General features: G+C 34.9%; 1 pseudogene; it reads left to right on the forward strand.

The window, feature by feature from the left end:
* The first annotated feature begins 10,532 nt into the window (after positions 1-10,532).
* LOC150022374 (E3 ubiquitin-protein ligase RING2 pseudogene) lies at positions 10,533-11,557 on the forward strand (annotated as a pseudogene).
* Positions 11,558-15,107: the final 3,550 nt, after the last annotated feature.

The following is a 15,107-nucleotide window of genomic DNA, read 5'->3' on the forward strand; positions in this document are numbered from 1 at the left end:
CACCCTTTTCCCCTTACTTCTGTCCTCATGGGCTCTTCGTGGTGAGGATGGATTTTGTTTTTACCATACGAGCTTTAATAGACATTTGTCTTTTTTCCCCCCTGGTCAATATCCTAACTACCCTTAAGGTATTTTGGCATATTTTCCCTCTGATGTGTTATGTTGGCAAGTAGAGTACTCTTTTCATTATAAAACCTGACAATGCCTACTTGCTTTCCAAGCTCTCCTTGGAGTTAAGTTGCAATCACAAGACCTAGGTTCACTGATAAGAGGTGCCTATCTCTTTGAATCAAGAGCTAGAGATGCTAAGACTGGAATATACATATAAATCTCCCAGGAGGCTGTGATGATATCAGCAAATTAAGTTCACCAGTCTGCAGTGTTAGGGGGTCTGATGATAGTATCCAAAACCCAACATATTTAGAGTGGGTTTTTGTACAAGTTAAATGAGCTTTCTTTGTGTGAAATTGTATTCCACAATGTCCTGACTCATTGTACTTTTAACAGCTCATTCATACCACTGGGATATGGATGCCACATTAATAATAACTGTCAATAATTTTTAGGCCATTCAATTCTTTGTCTCTCATTTGCTCCTGTTGTCTCATACTCAATTTCTCTGGTTATGCCTTTTCTTAAATTGGTAGTCTGGTTGGATGAAAATGGCTGGACTTGGTTTGCTCCTGAATCACCTTTAATTTTTTTTTTTTTCATTTGAGTGGAAAGAAGTCTTTCTTGCTCCTTTATTTAGCAAGGCTTTCAAAATACATTAATCCAACCCAGGAACAGACTGTGGGTTCCCATTTATGTATAAAAGGGGATCTTACATTGAAAGCAAAGTAATATGAAAATATTCTGGTAAAATTATTTTCTCCATTTTAAATTTCATGTGTCTATGTCATTTTTTCCCAAGTATTTAAAGCAAAATGTCAAAATCATTTTAAAGTTTGGTTCAGATAGATTTCTATCTGTTATAGTATAACTTTAATAGTTTTAAAAGGTATATTTTTTCTTATCAAAGAATAATTATAAACTTCACTACCAAAGGAAGAAAACAATAGTAGATACAAAGATAAATCTAGAATATTAAAAGGTAAAAATTATTATTTATGGCACATTCAAAGATAACAAAACACCAGTTGAACTAATGTTTAATGAGATTAAAAAAAAATACTCCACCCTGACTCTATCTTTATTTTTACTTTTCTCATTCATATTGAAATATCAACAAGCCAAGCAATAATTGTTCTAAACAATTGGTCTTGGGTCTAATAATATTTAGAATAAGGGTGCAGATTAGAAAACAGGGAAAGAATCAGCACTGTAATGGGAAAAGGGCTATTAGTGAGGATTAAAAGTATAGTAGAAACAGATAAATGACAGTTTTGACACTGAATATCACTTTATAACTGCCCATCCTCCATGCTATTTACTTTCAGCTGGTCACAGAGAAAGGGCAATACACAGAGAATATATTGAGCTGGGTAAAGCAGGTCAAGATTAATTATTGTTTTATGAATTTGGTAATTCCATTAAATAAAATAAAACAAAACACACAAAAAAACAAGTAAGCAAAGGGCTTTGTGTCCACCCAATTTATTAAAATAGTGCTGTATTCTTTGCTTTCTAAATTACTGAAATCCACATATATTGAGAGGGATAGTAATGGAGTTGTTTTGTCGTGGGCATGGTTTCCCCACAGAGTCTTAAGAAATCTCTTGGCAGCCCTTATAGTGAAGCCGTGGAGAATTTTCTACAAGAGAGAAGCAATGCTAACCCAAAGCCAAGGAGCACTTTTCAGTGTTACCATGCCTAACCGAAGCTATGGTGAAGACCTGCTGAATTAGAGGGCATTTAGTGCCACAAAGCTTTACTGTTGAAGGTCTTTGGTGATGAAAACAGGGGGTCTCTGTCCCTTCCTTATAAGTCAAATGTCTTGCAATTGTTCCAGTGTTTTCCTCTTCACTGTGCACTGAAGGAGATTACAGAGATAAGGAGGTTCTGAACTAAAATACTAATTATACCATTTTGCTCTATAGTAGAAAACTATACTAATAAGACTTAAAGTTGCTGTTCAGGAATAATAAAAAAATAGTAGAGTGTATTTTTCTTTTTGTGCCATTGTTCCTAGCAGAGTACTGAACTCTTCCTAGTGCAATGGTGTTTTTCTCTAATACTTGATAATATCTCTGTGAATCAAGTAAAGTACAAAATCTTCTCAGGTTGGGTTTCATGGGAAAAAAAAAGCCAAGAAAACCATATGTATAAAAAAGTAGACAATTTTAAACCACATTGATTTGTCATAGATAGGAAAATATCTTGATGACTAATTGTGGTTACCTTGACTAAGCATCTTCTTACATATTCACTTTCTAGATATTCACTTTAAAGATATTAAATTAACTTTTAGATCCTCTTACCATGGCAAGTAAGTGGCTAACATGTTTTCTCAAAACTCTGTGGGAGTTTTAATTTTCTGTGGAGGATTTTCCTAATGTTGAAATGCCCTCCCTGTTTCCCAATGAGTAAGTTCCAATTTGGCTTGAATTTTTATAACAAGACTTTTGAAAACCATCTTTTTTTCCCAGAGAAACATTTCATATTTAACTAATATTTCTCCTAAACTAGGTAAAATAAAGATTGCTTGAAACTGAATGCTCCCAGCATTTAGACCATATGTCTAAATGTGTACTTGGGACAAGGGTGACAGATAACTTATTTCTCATTCTCAGTAGTAAATTTTAGATTGATTGAACAAATGAGACACCTTCAGCTAGGAATCAGGCTAGGAATGTGTCTGTGAGATTAGGCTTAGTTTTGACTCAAGTCTGGAAAGAGTCCGTGTAACACTGAGCTTCTGGGGCCTGGTCCAACGTTGACTTAAGACAGGAAGTGTGTGCTATGATGGCACTCTGTCAGACCTGGTTGGGCCTAAGACATGCAGAAATCATAAAATGTACTTGAGGCTTTATAGCTCCAACTGGTAAATTCAGCATTAAGCCTCTCTTTCCTGTTTTCTGATCTAATAGGAATTCTCTGCTTAGTTGTGTTTAAATACTACCTAGTGTACTTTGACTTTTGGTAATTAGAAAAGCAGAAGTAAATGACCTGTGCCATGTCTTTGAATTCGAGACTGCAGTGATATCATAACTAAAGGGAGCACCATTAGTCACACGGGCAGGCTAGGAATATCAGGGAAACAGGCATTTTCCTGAAATAAAAACCATACTAAAATTGAAATGGTGTGGGAAAAATGCTAAAACAAGGAAGATTGTAACTAGTATATTTTAAAGCTTGAAAATATTTAAAATGAGCTATTTTAAGTTCAGTTATACACATATGCATTATATACATAAAAAAGTACACCTATGCTATATATATATACATATTGCCATATTATTATTATTTATTACAATTTAGTATTTAGTGCATATATTTAAAGAAAATAGTAATAAATATTAAGTTTAGAAAAATATAAATGCCTTTAATTTTTAAATACTACTTATCTGTAAGGATCCATTTACAATTAGAGTATTATCTTTAAATCCTGGTTTGTTGAGTTTCAAGTTGAAACAGAAACCACATCAAAGAAATTATGCAGAGGCAGTAATACTGATATAAGTTGAAAGTAAAACTGCTTTGACAGTAAATCCCAGACACTTTTCTTCCAAATAAAATCTAATGTAAGTCATGTTCTCTCTGTAATCTAAGGCAATGAATTAATAAGGACATAATAAAGTAGAAAAGTTTACTCATGTACATGAACATATATTTAACAGAAAAGAAATATTGTGTTTTGTGAATGAGAGAAAAAGCTTGAAACAAGATGACTTTGCATGAAGTAAGTTATGCTTTTTTTATAATTATGAAAACTTTAACTCTTAACAAGATCTGTTTAGATAAGGTTTCTCAGGCTTCTTCAATGTTCAGGTCCCAGAACAGTTGAAGCATTATTACTTTTATAAGCATTTAAAATTTTGGCAGAGACCATATTATTCTATGGTTCTTAATTAGATATGACAAAGTGTATTCAGTGTTATCAATTGTCTCCACAAATTCAGTAGTCAAGTGCAGAATACAGTTTAAACAAAAGTCAACTATGCCATATTCCAATTATTTCTATCATATAAGGTCATTCGAAGAAGAGAGATCCATGGTTTCACATCTATCTCACTTAGATGAAAATTAGCTAGTCTAACAAAGTGACCATAAAACACAATATACAGTTATCTTAATACATTTTAAATGCCTTCCTCCACGTGAGGGGTTTGTGAGGAGTCTGGCTGAAATATGCAAGACCAAGTCTCATAAAATCACAGATGTTTTTCTTGAATGGCTAAAAAATACTTGAAAGTTACCCTGACCAATGAGATACAGTATTCCCTCACTTATTGCGGATATTACGTTCCAGACCCTGGGGGCCTCTGCCCACCCCCCCCCCCCCAGCGATAGGTGAAAATCTGCGAAGTAGAAACCTTACATTTATTTATATGTATTTTAAGGCTTTATAAACCCTCCCCCCACACTTATAAACCATTCCCAGTCCCTTATTAACCTTTCCCACTCCCTTATTAAGCTTTTCCTACACTTTTATAAACATTACTTATGTTCTTAAATATATTCTACACTCTTAAACCTACGTAACTTTAACATACATATACAGTACCGCAAAATCCTACGATATAGCAAAGAATCCGCGATAAATAATTAAATATAATATTTTTAAAAATCCCGCAATACAGTGAGGCTGTGATAAGTGAACCACGCTATAGAGAGGGACTACTGAAAATTATTTACTGTTTTATTCTCATTTATTTTCTTAGAGGTGATAAGATGTCACATAAGGATGTGAATTAAAATGTATATGAAAGAAGGTGAAGGAAGATGAGATAAAAGGAATCAAAATATACAGAGCTAAAGGAACTCAGATTGAAGACAATAAATTTCACTGTGTATATTCATTTATACCTGTGCTGTGTGATTAATCTTTGCTTTAATATTTCTTTTTTAAAAAAATAATGTATTTATTTATTTGTTTGTTAATTAATTTATTTTATTTTTTAGAGAGATGGGAAAGGAGAAAGAGAGGGAGAGAAACATCACTGTGTGGTTGCCTCTCACTCGCGCGCCCAACTGGGGACTTGACGTGCAACCTAGTCATGTGCCCTGACTGGGAATCGAACCAGTGACACTTGGCTCGCAGGCCAACACTCAATCCACTGAACCACAGCAGCCAGGGCTTAATATTTCTTTTACTATCTTATTTTTTATTTTAGATCCGTGAAAATTTATTTAGTTCTTATGTCATTTACCATAAAAGTAGTCCTTTGGTATTCACCCCTCAAAATTCAAAAACAGTACTCAAACAAACACATGCTTCAACACAGATCTACCTCAAAAACATTGTACTAACTGAAAGAAGCCAGATGTAAAAGGTGATATTTTATATGATTTCATATAGATGAAATGTCCAAAATAGGTAAATCCATAAAGACAGAATGCAGATTGGTGGTTGCTAGGGATGGAGGGTGAGGAAATGGGAAGCAACTGCTTAATGGGTATGGGCTTTCCTTTTGGGGTGATGGAAATGTTGTGAAACTAGAGACAGTTGGTGATTCCACAACAGTATAAATGTACTAAATATCACTGGATTGTTCACTTTAAAGTGGCTAATTTTATATTATGTGAATTTTACCCCAATTAAGTTGTATATTTTTACATTTTTTAAGTGGTCCTTCTAGTCTATGAGATGTAAATTGGAAGCAAAGGAAATATTGTCACTCAAAGGAAAAAAAACTATAACATATTTTGGAATATTTATAGAGCATTTAATACGTGTCTTTATGAGCACACTGATATTCTCACCTTCAGAAGTTATAACTTCAAGAAATTCATATATTTTCAATAGGATCTGGGTATTTAAAACCACCAACACATTTCATATTCTCAATAAAATAATTAAACACCATTCTAATATAAGTGAATACAATGAGTTGTAACTTTTATATTAATACCTCTGATTTTGTCAAATTATTTAACTTTTGTAGTACTCAGTTCTTTTGGCTGTAAAAAGAAGAAGTTGACTTGCTAGTGGATGTAAATCAGGGGCATACAACAGAAATACATGTGTATATGCTTTATCTCAAACCAGGAAACCAGAAGTGAGAGGACATTGTCTTGAGAGGATTATTTTTAAAAACCTCCATCTTCTCATATTTTGATTAACAACTATGAGATCAAATAATCTCTGCTTTCCCATATTTTTCAGAGTAACTTATAATTATGGCTAATTATGAATCAACATGATTAGTGGACTTTTATATATTAAAAATATAATCATGAATATATTCTCAATAACATTTTAGATTATTTTGTTTTACATGGGCAATTATAAAAATTGTTTCCAAATTTTAATTTGCATGTGTAGATAAATGATAGGTTTTAATTATTGGATTTTTACTTATTTTAGCATATATATATTATTTAAATACTTGAAAAGTGTGTTAAAATTTTACTACTTGTAATTATTGTGGAATTTCTATTTTCTCATGCATTATTCACTGAAGAATGTGATGATTATTTATAAAAGAACATAAAGTCATGTTTTTATGGGTAGCCACAAAAATAGGCAATCAGACAGTCATTTATTGCAACAAACAATTCTTGATGAACTGTATTCTGAAGACTATAAAAATCAATTACAAGGACTTAAAAATTACCCAAAATGCTAGTATTAAACCCTGTGACATACACAGTATCTATCCAACTTCCATAAGTAGAACTATTTGTCCTACTAAGTTATCCTTCTGAATGTAAACATATCAATTGACTATGATTTCAGTAGCCATAAAATCTCTGCTTTCTTCACTTTCTAATTGTACTAAGTTCTGGATCACAGGAAATGGAAAAAAAAATACCTACACTCTAGAAGAATAACATTTAATGATGTTGATATTGTGCTGAGAAATTCACCTTAGAAATGTTGATCTATGTGTAAAAGATAATGTAATACCTGCTCATTTGTTTTCTAGTTCTTATGGGTATTGTGACTTCAACTTTAGCAAGAGAAAGTTTTAATTGTGCAATAAATAGATAACAATTCAGTGAGATAGAATTATTAACTTATTTTTTTGCTGTAGCTAATTTCAGATAGAGTTGCCTGAATTAATTTGAGATACAGATATCACAAATGATTTAATTTAATAAATCTTTGTCAAATATCAGGTATATGTTAAGCTTTCATTTTGGTTCTGGAATTAAAGTATGCGAGGTCAAGATTGAGACTCAAAGACAATTATTATTTACTTGCAAAATCAAGTAAAATAATGACTTACTACAATATTATTTGTTCATTTATTAATAATTTATTAAGGCCTTGTAATATGTCAGGTCCTAGGTAAAACACCAGAAATAGAGATATTAAGAACAAAAGCTCTACAGTCCATGAATTTACCATATTCTAGGATATGCTACTAGGGTATCTACTAGCATATTTTTACTAGGAGTAAAAGTCAGACAGCCAAACACCTATGATCTCAGGTAAGCACAGGATGCTGTGGGAGCTCAAGAAGGGCTATCTGACATACACCAGGTGAGAGTAGAAGGAAAAGGGGGAAAAACATTGAGAAAGGTCCCAAGGAGGAAGTGATGCCTGAATTAAATCTTAGATGGTTTGGAACCAGTCAAGCAAAGATTATGTTAAGTAATTAATACCTAATTTTATATATATATATATATATATATATATATATATATATACACACACACACATACATATATATATATATATATGTATGTGTGTGTGTATGTATATGCACAATGAGCTAAAAATTATCCGTTAAAACTTTTAATTCTAGCTGTGAGGGGATTCAGAAAATCTTTATGAAGAAAATGTCATTAAGCCTAGATCATGAATTATGCAGGAGGTTGACTAGTTTGAGATGAAGAGAAAGAACTTTCCAACAAAAGTTAAAAACATGAGCAAAGAAAATAGGTATAAAAATTGGTGTTTTGTTTGAGCTACTGTGATAATTCTGGTATACATGTACACACTTCCTGATGAGTCTCTTAGGGATGAACTTTGTTGTAAGAGTGCTGTATCATCATCTTATAGAGTAAAAGCAAAGATAATTTCTAAAAGCAAAGATAATGTCTAAAAGCAAAAACAATGTCTAAGTTTTAGTATCTAATTTTGTTACTGAGCAAAGGGGGACTTATTCACGTTGCACCTTGGTGTAGGACCCAATAATTAGTGTTGAAAAAAAACATGTCTTTATTTACAATATTTCAACCTTGGGGAGGGGGGTGTCACTGGGAATACTCCTACTGAGAATCTTGTTCTCCCACAAGACCCAGCCCTTCCCTTGCTCCCTAAAAGGCTATAAGCCAAACCATACCTGGTAGTCCCCATTCTTTATCTGTCAGCTCTCTCCTTCAGGATCTGGGGTACGTTGTCTTCAGCCTCCATATAATAGTCCAGAAAAGCATGTGCCATGTCACACTGGATCATAGTGAAATCCAGGAAAGGCATAAGTCCTAAGGGAGTGTCCTCTCCACATGTCCTGAGTTCCAGGAGCCCAGATAGAGTCCGGGCAGAGTCTTTGGTGACTTTGGAGACAGCTAGAGCAGACCCAATCAAAGCAGCAGTGTGCCGGCTTTCTTACTAGCCCAGGCCACATGGCCAGATCCTGACTACAAACTGCATGGCTACTTCTCACATGGCTTCTACAACCTGCTGATCCATCATGCTCCTCTAACATGCTCCTTCCATTGTGCTTCTTCTCATGGTGGATGGTGGGGCCCTTCTTTCCCATCAGACTTCACGGTGGATGGCAGGACCCTTCTGCAGTCTTTCAAACCACATGGCCCAGCACACCAAATGGTTGCCGCTTTTTGTTTAAATCCTAACCACGGCCTGTGACTCAGTGGGTATGGTGACTGATCGTGACCACCTACAGGAATCTCGCACAGGCCCCATGAGCTCTCTGCTGCCACTCTAAGGTCAAGGTTCCTCCCATCTCCCAGATGCCAGGCAGTAACCACAACTATCTGCATAACTAAGAAACTAGCTCCAGCCATAGATATGCAAAGTACCTTAAAAGCTGTATTATTTCCTTCCTCCATCCCCAAAACCAGGAGCTGTGGGGAATTTGGGGAGGTCCTCCTCCAACCCTATTACAATTTCTTTATTAGATTACAGTTAAATTACCTGCTGAGAATGTTAAAGAAGATAGAAGTAGTAAAAAGGTATTGATAGACACTTCAAAAAAGGAGAGCAAAAAGTTATTAGAAATATACGGTAGTATTAATTACTGATCATATTAACAGCACAATAAAGGTTACAAACAATAGCTTTATACTAGCATTGGTCATGGGTTGGGCTTGGATAAGGCTTTCATTAGTGATTGAAAATTGGCCAACCAGGTACTATAAAATATATAAGGGGAGCAAGGATTCTCAAGATATCCCAATAGGGCAACTAACGTGAAAGGCAATGAAGTGAAACTGGGATAATGTAAAGATGAAAATGGGTTGAGAGGTGTAGAACACAGTATTCAATGAATGAATTTATTAATAACATAAACAAGCCATGTGACTGAAATGAGATAGCAGAGCAGATAAGATTTGTGAAGTGATAGTGAGATCATTGTATATGATTTTAATACTTCAGAGTAAAATGGTTCCAAGGAATGGCAAAATCCACTATGGTTATAGGAACAGCTCACTGAAGTAAAGAGTAGTACTGAAGTTAGAAATGTCCCCAAACTAAAATATTGGACGTGTGTGTGGATGTTGAAGTCCCCAAGACAATAGAGAAACTTGAGGAGCAAATGGGTAAGGCAAGCTCATGACAAAAATTTTAGTAAGGGGCAGGAACACCTAGGTGGTGTTAAAATACATACACAAGGAAAGGAAATGTGCCATATTCCTAGACTGTTTGAGCCTTAAAAGGGGGTTTTGCATAAAAATAGAGGAATATTGATCCAAATATTGAATCAATACAAAAGTATACAGTGGAATTTCTGTGTAAAATATTCTTCTATATAGCGTCTGTTCCAAAGTTATTGTATATAATAATTTATTATAGTATTTGTAATAAAGATGTAGACATATATCCTTTTCCCTCATTCTTATCAAGAATAATGGCCATATGTTTAGATTGATCAAAATTGTGAATGGACATAACTCAGTCTTATTTTATATAAAAAAATCTCCAACAAAATAAAAGTTTATCATGCTCTTGTATCATGCTTAAATTTGTTTTCTCTTCCCATTTACATGATTTGATATTATATAGACAAAATTCAACTGGAGAGAGTACACAGAATATGGTGTGGATCTTAAAATAATGAGTTTTCAATTACAGTATAAGTCTTATATTCTGTTTCAGAATTCTTGGGGTTTTCACAATACAAACCATTAAATAGAATTAAACTGGATATTCTGCAGTGGCTCTGGTGGCCATGTTGACTTGTACTTGAGTCTTGCTCTGGCTGCAGGCAGCAGAGTCCTGGGCTGGGGCAGGAGCCATGATGTTTCAGGCTGTACAGACAAATGAAACTCAACTATTAAGAAAAGCATGGGAACTCAGTTTATATGAATTGCAATGAACACCTCAGGAGGCAATAATGAATAGCTTGGAATGCACAATTTGTTTGAATATATTGAAAAACACCATGACTACAAAGGATTGTTTGCATCGTTTTTGTGCAAACTGCACTACCACAGCCCTCAAAAATGGATGTAAAGAACATCTTACCTTTCAGAAAAAGCTAATTTCCAAAAGATCACTAAGGCCAGATCCAAAATTTGATGCACTCATTTGCAAAATGTATCCCAGTCGTGATGAGTATGAAGCTCATCAAGAGACTATTAACCAGAATTAACAAGCACAATAATCAGCAAGCTCTCAGTCACAGCATTGAGGAAGAACTGAAGATACAGGCCATGAACAGATTATAGCAAGGCAAGAAACAACAGACTGAAAATGGTAATGGAGCAGAAGACAATGGTGTCAGTTCTCACCATCGTAACACATCCACATGCAGCAATCAGAAAGAGGGACCTAGTACAAAGGGGCCAAAACATCTGATGATTCTGGACTTCAGCTTGATAGTAATAATGCAACAATGGTAACTGATCCAGTAATGGATGTTGCTAGTGTAATTGAGTTAGTATTCAGGCCCGATCCAACACTCACAAAAAAGATGGCAGTGCACAAAAAGGATACATAAACACTGCAGTTAATGCCACTGTTGATCACTTATCCAAGTATCTGACTGTGACGTTAGCTTTAGAAAAACTTCGAAGCAAAGGACAATCAAACCAGATGAAACTTGATACAGCCAGTGAGAAGCATTATACTATTTACATAGCAACAGCTGGTGGGCAATTCACTGTATTAAATGGCTCTTTTTCTTTGGAATGGGTTGGTGAGAAATCCTGGACAGTAAACAAACTCATGGAACTTTATTATGCACCCACAAGGAGTACAGATGCTTTTACTAAAAGCAGTTCTGAGAATGAACTTTTTAATAGTCTATTTCTTTATTATTAAAGATGTATCATTATTACTTTTACAGACAGCATCTTGGATATGTTCTTCATTTTCTTCCTGAGCCAGTACTCATTTGTTTATACAATTGGAATCTTTTCCCCTTAATTTAAGACTTCCTTTTTAGAAGGGACTGTAGTTATTCAGAACTTGTTCTTTCCTTTTAAAAGTATATTTAAGTTGTGCATCTTCATAAAGTATGGCGCCACTTGGAGCACCAGTGATCCAGGATTTTAAAATGGATATTGTCCTCTTTTAGTTAACTAATAACTATACAGTGGTTCTTTAAAATATTAAAAGGAAATAATAGTTATAGTCATTGAATGCATTGATTTATCAAGGTATTTTAGTACTCTGGAGAAAAAAATCAATAAGTAAAAGATAAATGACCTGAAAAGCACCACTCTTATATATTGTATTTGGAAATTAAAATGAGAAGTGGGAACTGTGTCTCATGATTAGGCTATTTTTAGCAAAAGATGAATTAGTCTCTTGGGCTTCAAACTACACGGACAAGGGCTAATTGTATGATCTTTGCCAGGTTTCTTCCATTCAATCCATATCAAGCATTAGATAATTTACATATTGGTGAGCCAAGTGCTAACTCACTATATAATGATCCACACTAGTTTTTGCTTTTATTTAACTTTTTGTTGCAGTGTTAAAGTCATTTTTCAAATATTTATCTTCCCCCTTTCTTTTCAAATTAAAAATAATCCTGGATGACTCCTGTAAGATTGAGAAAGAGGCAGTATTGAGTAATGGAAAAATAAAAAACTTGAAATTTGGAAGCTTCACTTCTAGTGTTGGCATTACCTTCAGCATTTCTTTGGTCATATCAGTCTTTCTGAGTCTCAGTTTCCTCGTTTGTAAAATATAAAATAATAACTCTCATTCCATTTACCTCACTGGCTTTTGTGAATGAGTGAGGTAAATGTGAAAGTTCTGTGAAAACCCATTTCATAAATGTAAGGTATTATTATTAGCACTACTATGTTTACAAAATTATTGGTACTAAATTTCTAAGATGGTTTCCCTGTACCTGAATCCATTACCTGGCCTCTATTGAGTTTATTTTTTGTTGAACCTAGAAACTTCTAGAATTTATCCAATATTTTAACTTGTAGGAAATATCTACCACTTTAGAAAGTAAGGAAAACATCTGCCTTACTTGGGTGGTTTGCAAAGTTGACCAAATCTCCTGCTTTAGATACTTGTAGACATAGAGAGAAAAAAGGGCAGGGGGAAGCACCTCCTAAGAAATCAGAACCACTGGTAATCTCTGTATATTTAATTGTATTAGACTAGAGCAGAGGGGCTATCCCTTGCAAAAGTGCTATTAGGGGCACCCAAGGCCATTTGCTGAAAGCTACTGGCTCTAGTTCAGTTACTTTTAAGTAACTTCCAGCTTTTCTTCCCCATGACCTTACCATTTGGCTTCCCTTGCCAGTTGGCACCACTGTTCCAGGCTTTCCCTTTTCCAGACTGGAGTGGTGCTCCCCACCCTTCTTTGCTTGTCTCTATTTGCCAAAACTTTGAGGTTGCCAACCGGCAAACACAGCCTGATCCTTCCCCTGGTGGCTACTTTTGAGTGTCTCAAACCATTTGTTCCATTTATTGGACTTGGAGACAGAAGGATAAAGAAAACTCCTTATGGAAGGCTCCTGGAGTTTTAAAGTGGGCTGGCTCATGTGCCCTAGGTTGCACTGACTTTTCGGAGTCGTCAGAACTCTCCCCATGTACCTTCAGATCTACCTGACCACTTACCAGCAACATGATCAGAGAAGTGGCAATCCACAGTTCCTAGCAAACTGGTGCAGCCCCCAGTTCAGTTTGGAAGTACAGCCTGATGATAGCAGAAGTGACATGAATCACACGTGTCTGTGTGGCAAGAAAATAGTTTGTTCCAGTCGCTCTACTTAAGGATTTCCTAAACTCGTCAAGTTTTTGTGAAATGGAACACACTGGAGTCTTCTCAATTATTTACACATTATGCATTTATTATTACACTAGATTTCACACACTTCCAAGTTATATTTTCAATGCTAACATTAGGTGATTTGTAATTGTGTTTCAGAGAATAGTGCTGAAAATTGTGTGTGGATATTGGCAGTAAGGAGGAAGGAGGAGTGCAGAACAGTTGCCCAGAACATCACAAGTAATAAGTTGGGAAGGATTTTCCCTCTCCTCCTCAACAGGGTGTAATAATCTACTTAGCCAATAGAGACATAGTTTAATACTGCAGCCAGGGATCTCTGAGAAATGCTTTCAATTTCCCACATTGGTCTTAGCAGCAACATTTCTACATTAGCATCAATTTCCATTAGCTCACACGACTTACTGGTGGGAAAACATAAAAATCTGTCAGATTGCTCATATTAATGAGTACATAGTCCTATTTGGCTACTGAATATTTTATATTATCCTTATTTTAATTTTAGAATCTCTCAAAATATTTTATATATATTTTTTCTTGTTCCAATTTCAATATTTCCTGGTTATTCCCTAATATATTTCCTCTGTGTATGTCCGTGCTACTACAAGTGGTAAGGATTTCCAAAATGAATTTTGTTTTTAAATAATAGTTTGGCCTTCAAATTTTTTTTTATTTAGATGCCATAATCTGAGAAAGGAACATCCCCTACTTGGAAAGTCAGTGCTTGAGTCAAAACTTTTACTCTCTACTCTGGCCCCTTCCTTGTCTGCCTGATTTTTACTCATCTTTCAGACCTTAAGTGAAATGTGTCCCTTCTTTAGGAAAACTTCCCATAAATCCTATGACTAGTTTGGTCCTCCAGTAATATGCACACATAGCTCCCAGTACTTTAAGCTGATTTAAAATTATACTGTTCTTAGTAAATACCAATTTGTATGATTGTTTGAGTGTAACGGCTTTATTTCTGGACTTCAAGCTCCATTAGGTTAGATATCATGTTTGTCTTGAACTCTATTGTATTTCCTTTATCCAGTTGAGTACCTGGCACTTAGTAGTAATTCAAAAATATTTTCAAATGAGTGAAGAATGAATAAACCAACATCTCCCTGGCACACAATTCCTGGTGAACCTAAAACATGTAATCCTGATGAAACATGAGTGATTTTAGCAACATTTCTACCCACTACTTGACCAGATGTGGAAGCAATGGAGGCAGGAAAGTTGGCTCTCAGAGTCTTGCTTGAGTTTACAAAGTTTACATGATGTATTAGTTCTCCCAATCTTTTCAAGTTAATTTCAGAATCAGAGGCTATATGGAGAAAATCTGTCCCCCTTTAATGGACTACTTGCCAGCTTGATATCAACTATAGAATCTAGCCCTGAGATGCGGTGGTATTTTCAGGGCTAAGTCAATTCATCCAGCACATTCTGTTTAATTCAGTTTCTTATCTGCAGATTCAGAAGTAAAGATTTAGACATACTGCTCCCATTGCTCTTAGAAGCTGTCAATAAATGGCTGAAAATATGAGAGATAGAACATTTATTTAATTCTCTCTTCATTATATTGAAGAGATTACTAACAACCATACTTTTTAAGGCCTGTGACACATATTAAGA

This window comes from Furipterus horrens, unplaced genomic scaffold (genome assembly GCF_987537825.1).
Source record: "Furipterus horrens unplaced genomic scaffold, mFurHor1.1.pri manual_scaffold_1, whole genome shotgun sequence".
NCBI classification, from domain to species: domain Eukaryota; kingdom Metazoa; phylum Chordata; class Mammalia; order Chiroptera; family Furipteridae; genus Furipterus; species Furipterus horrens.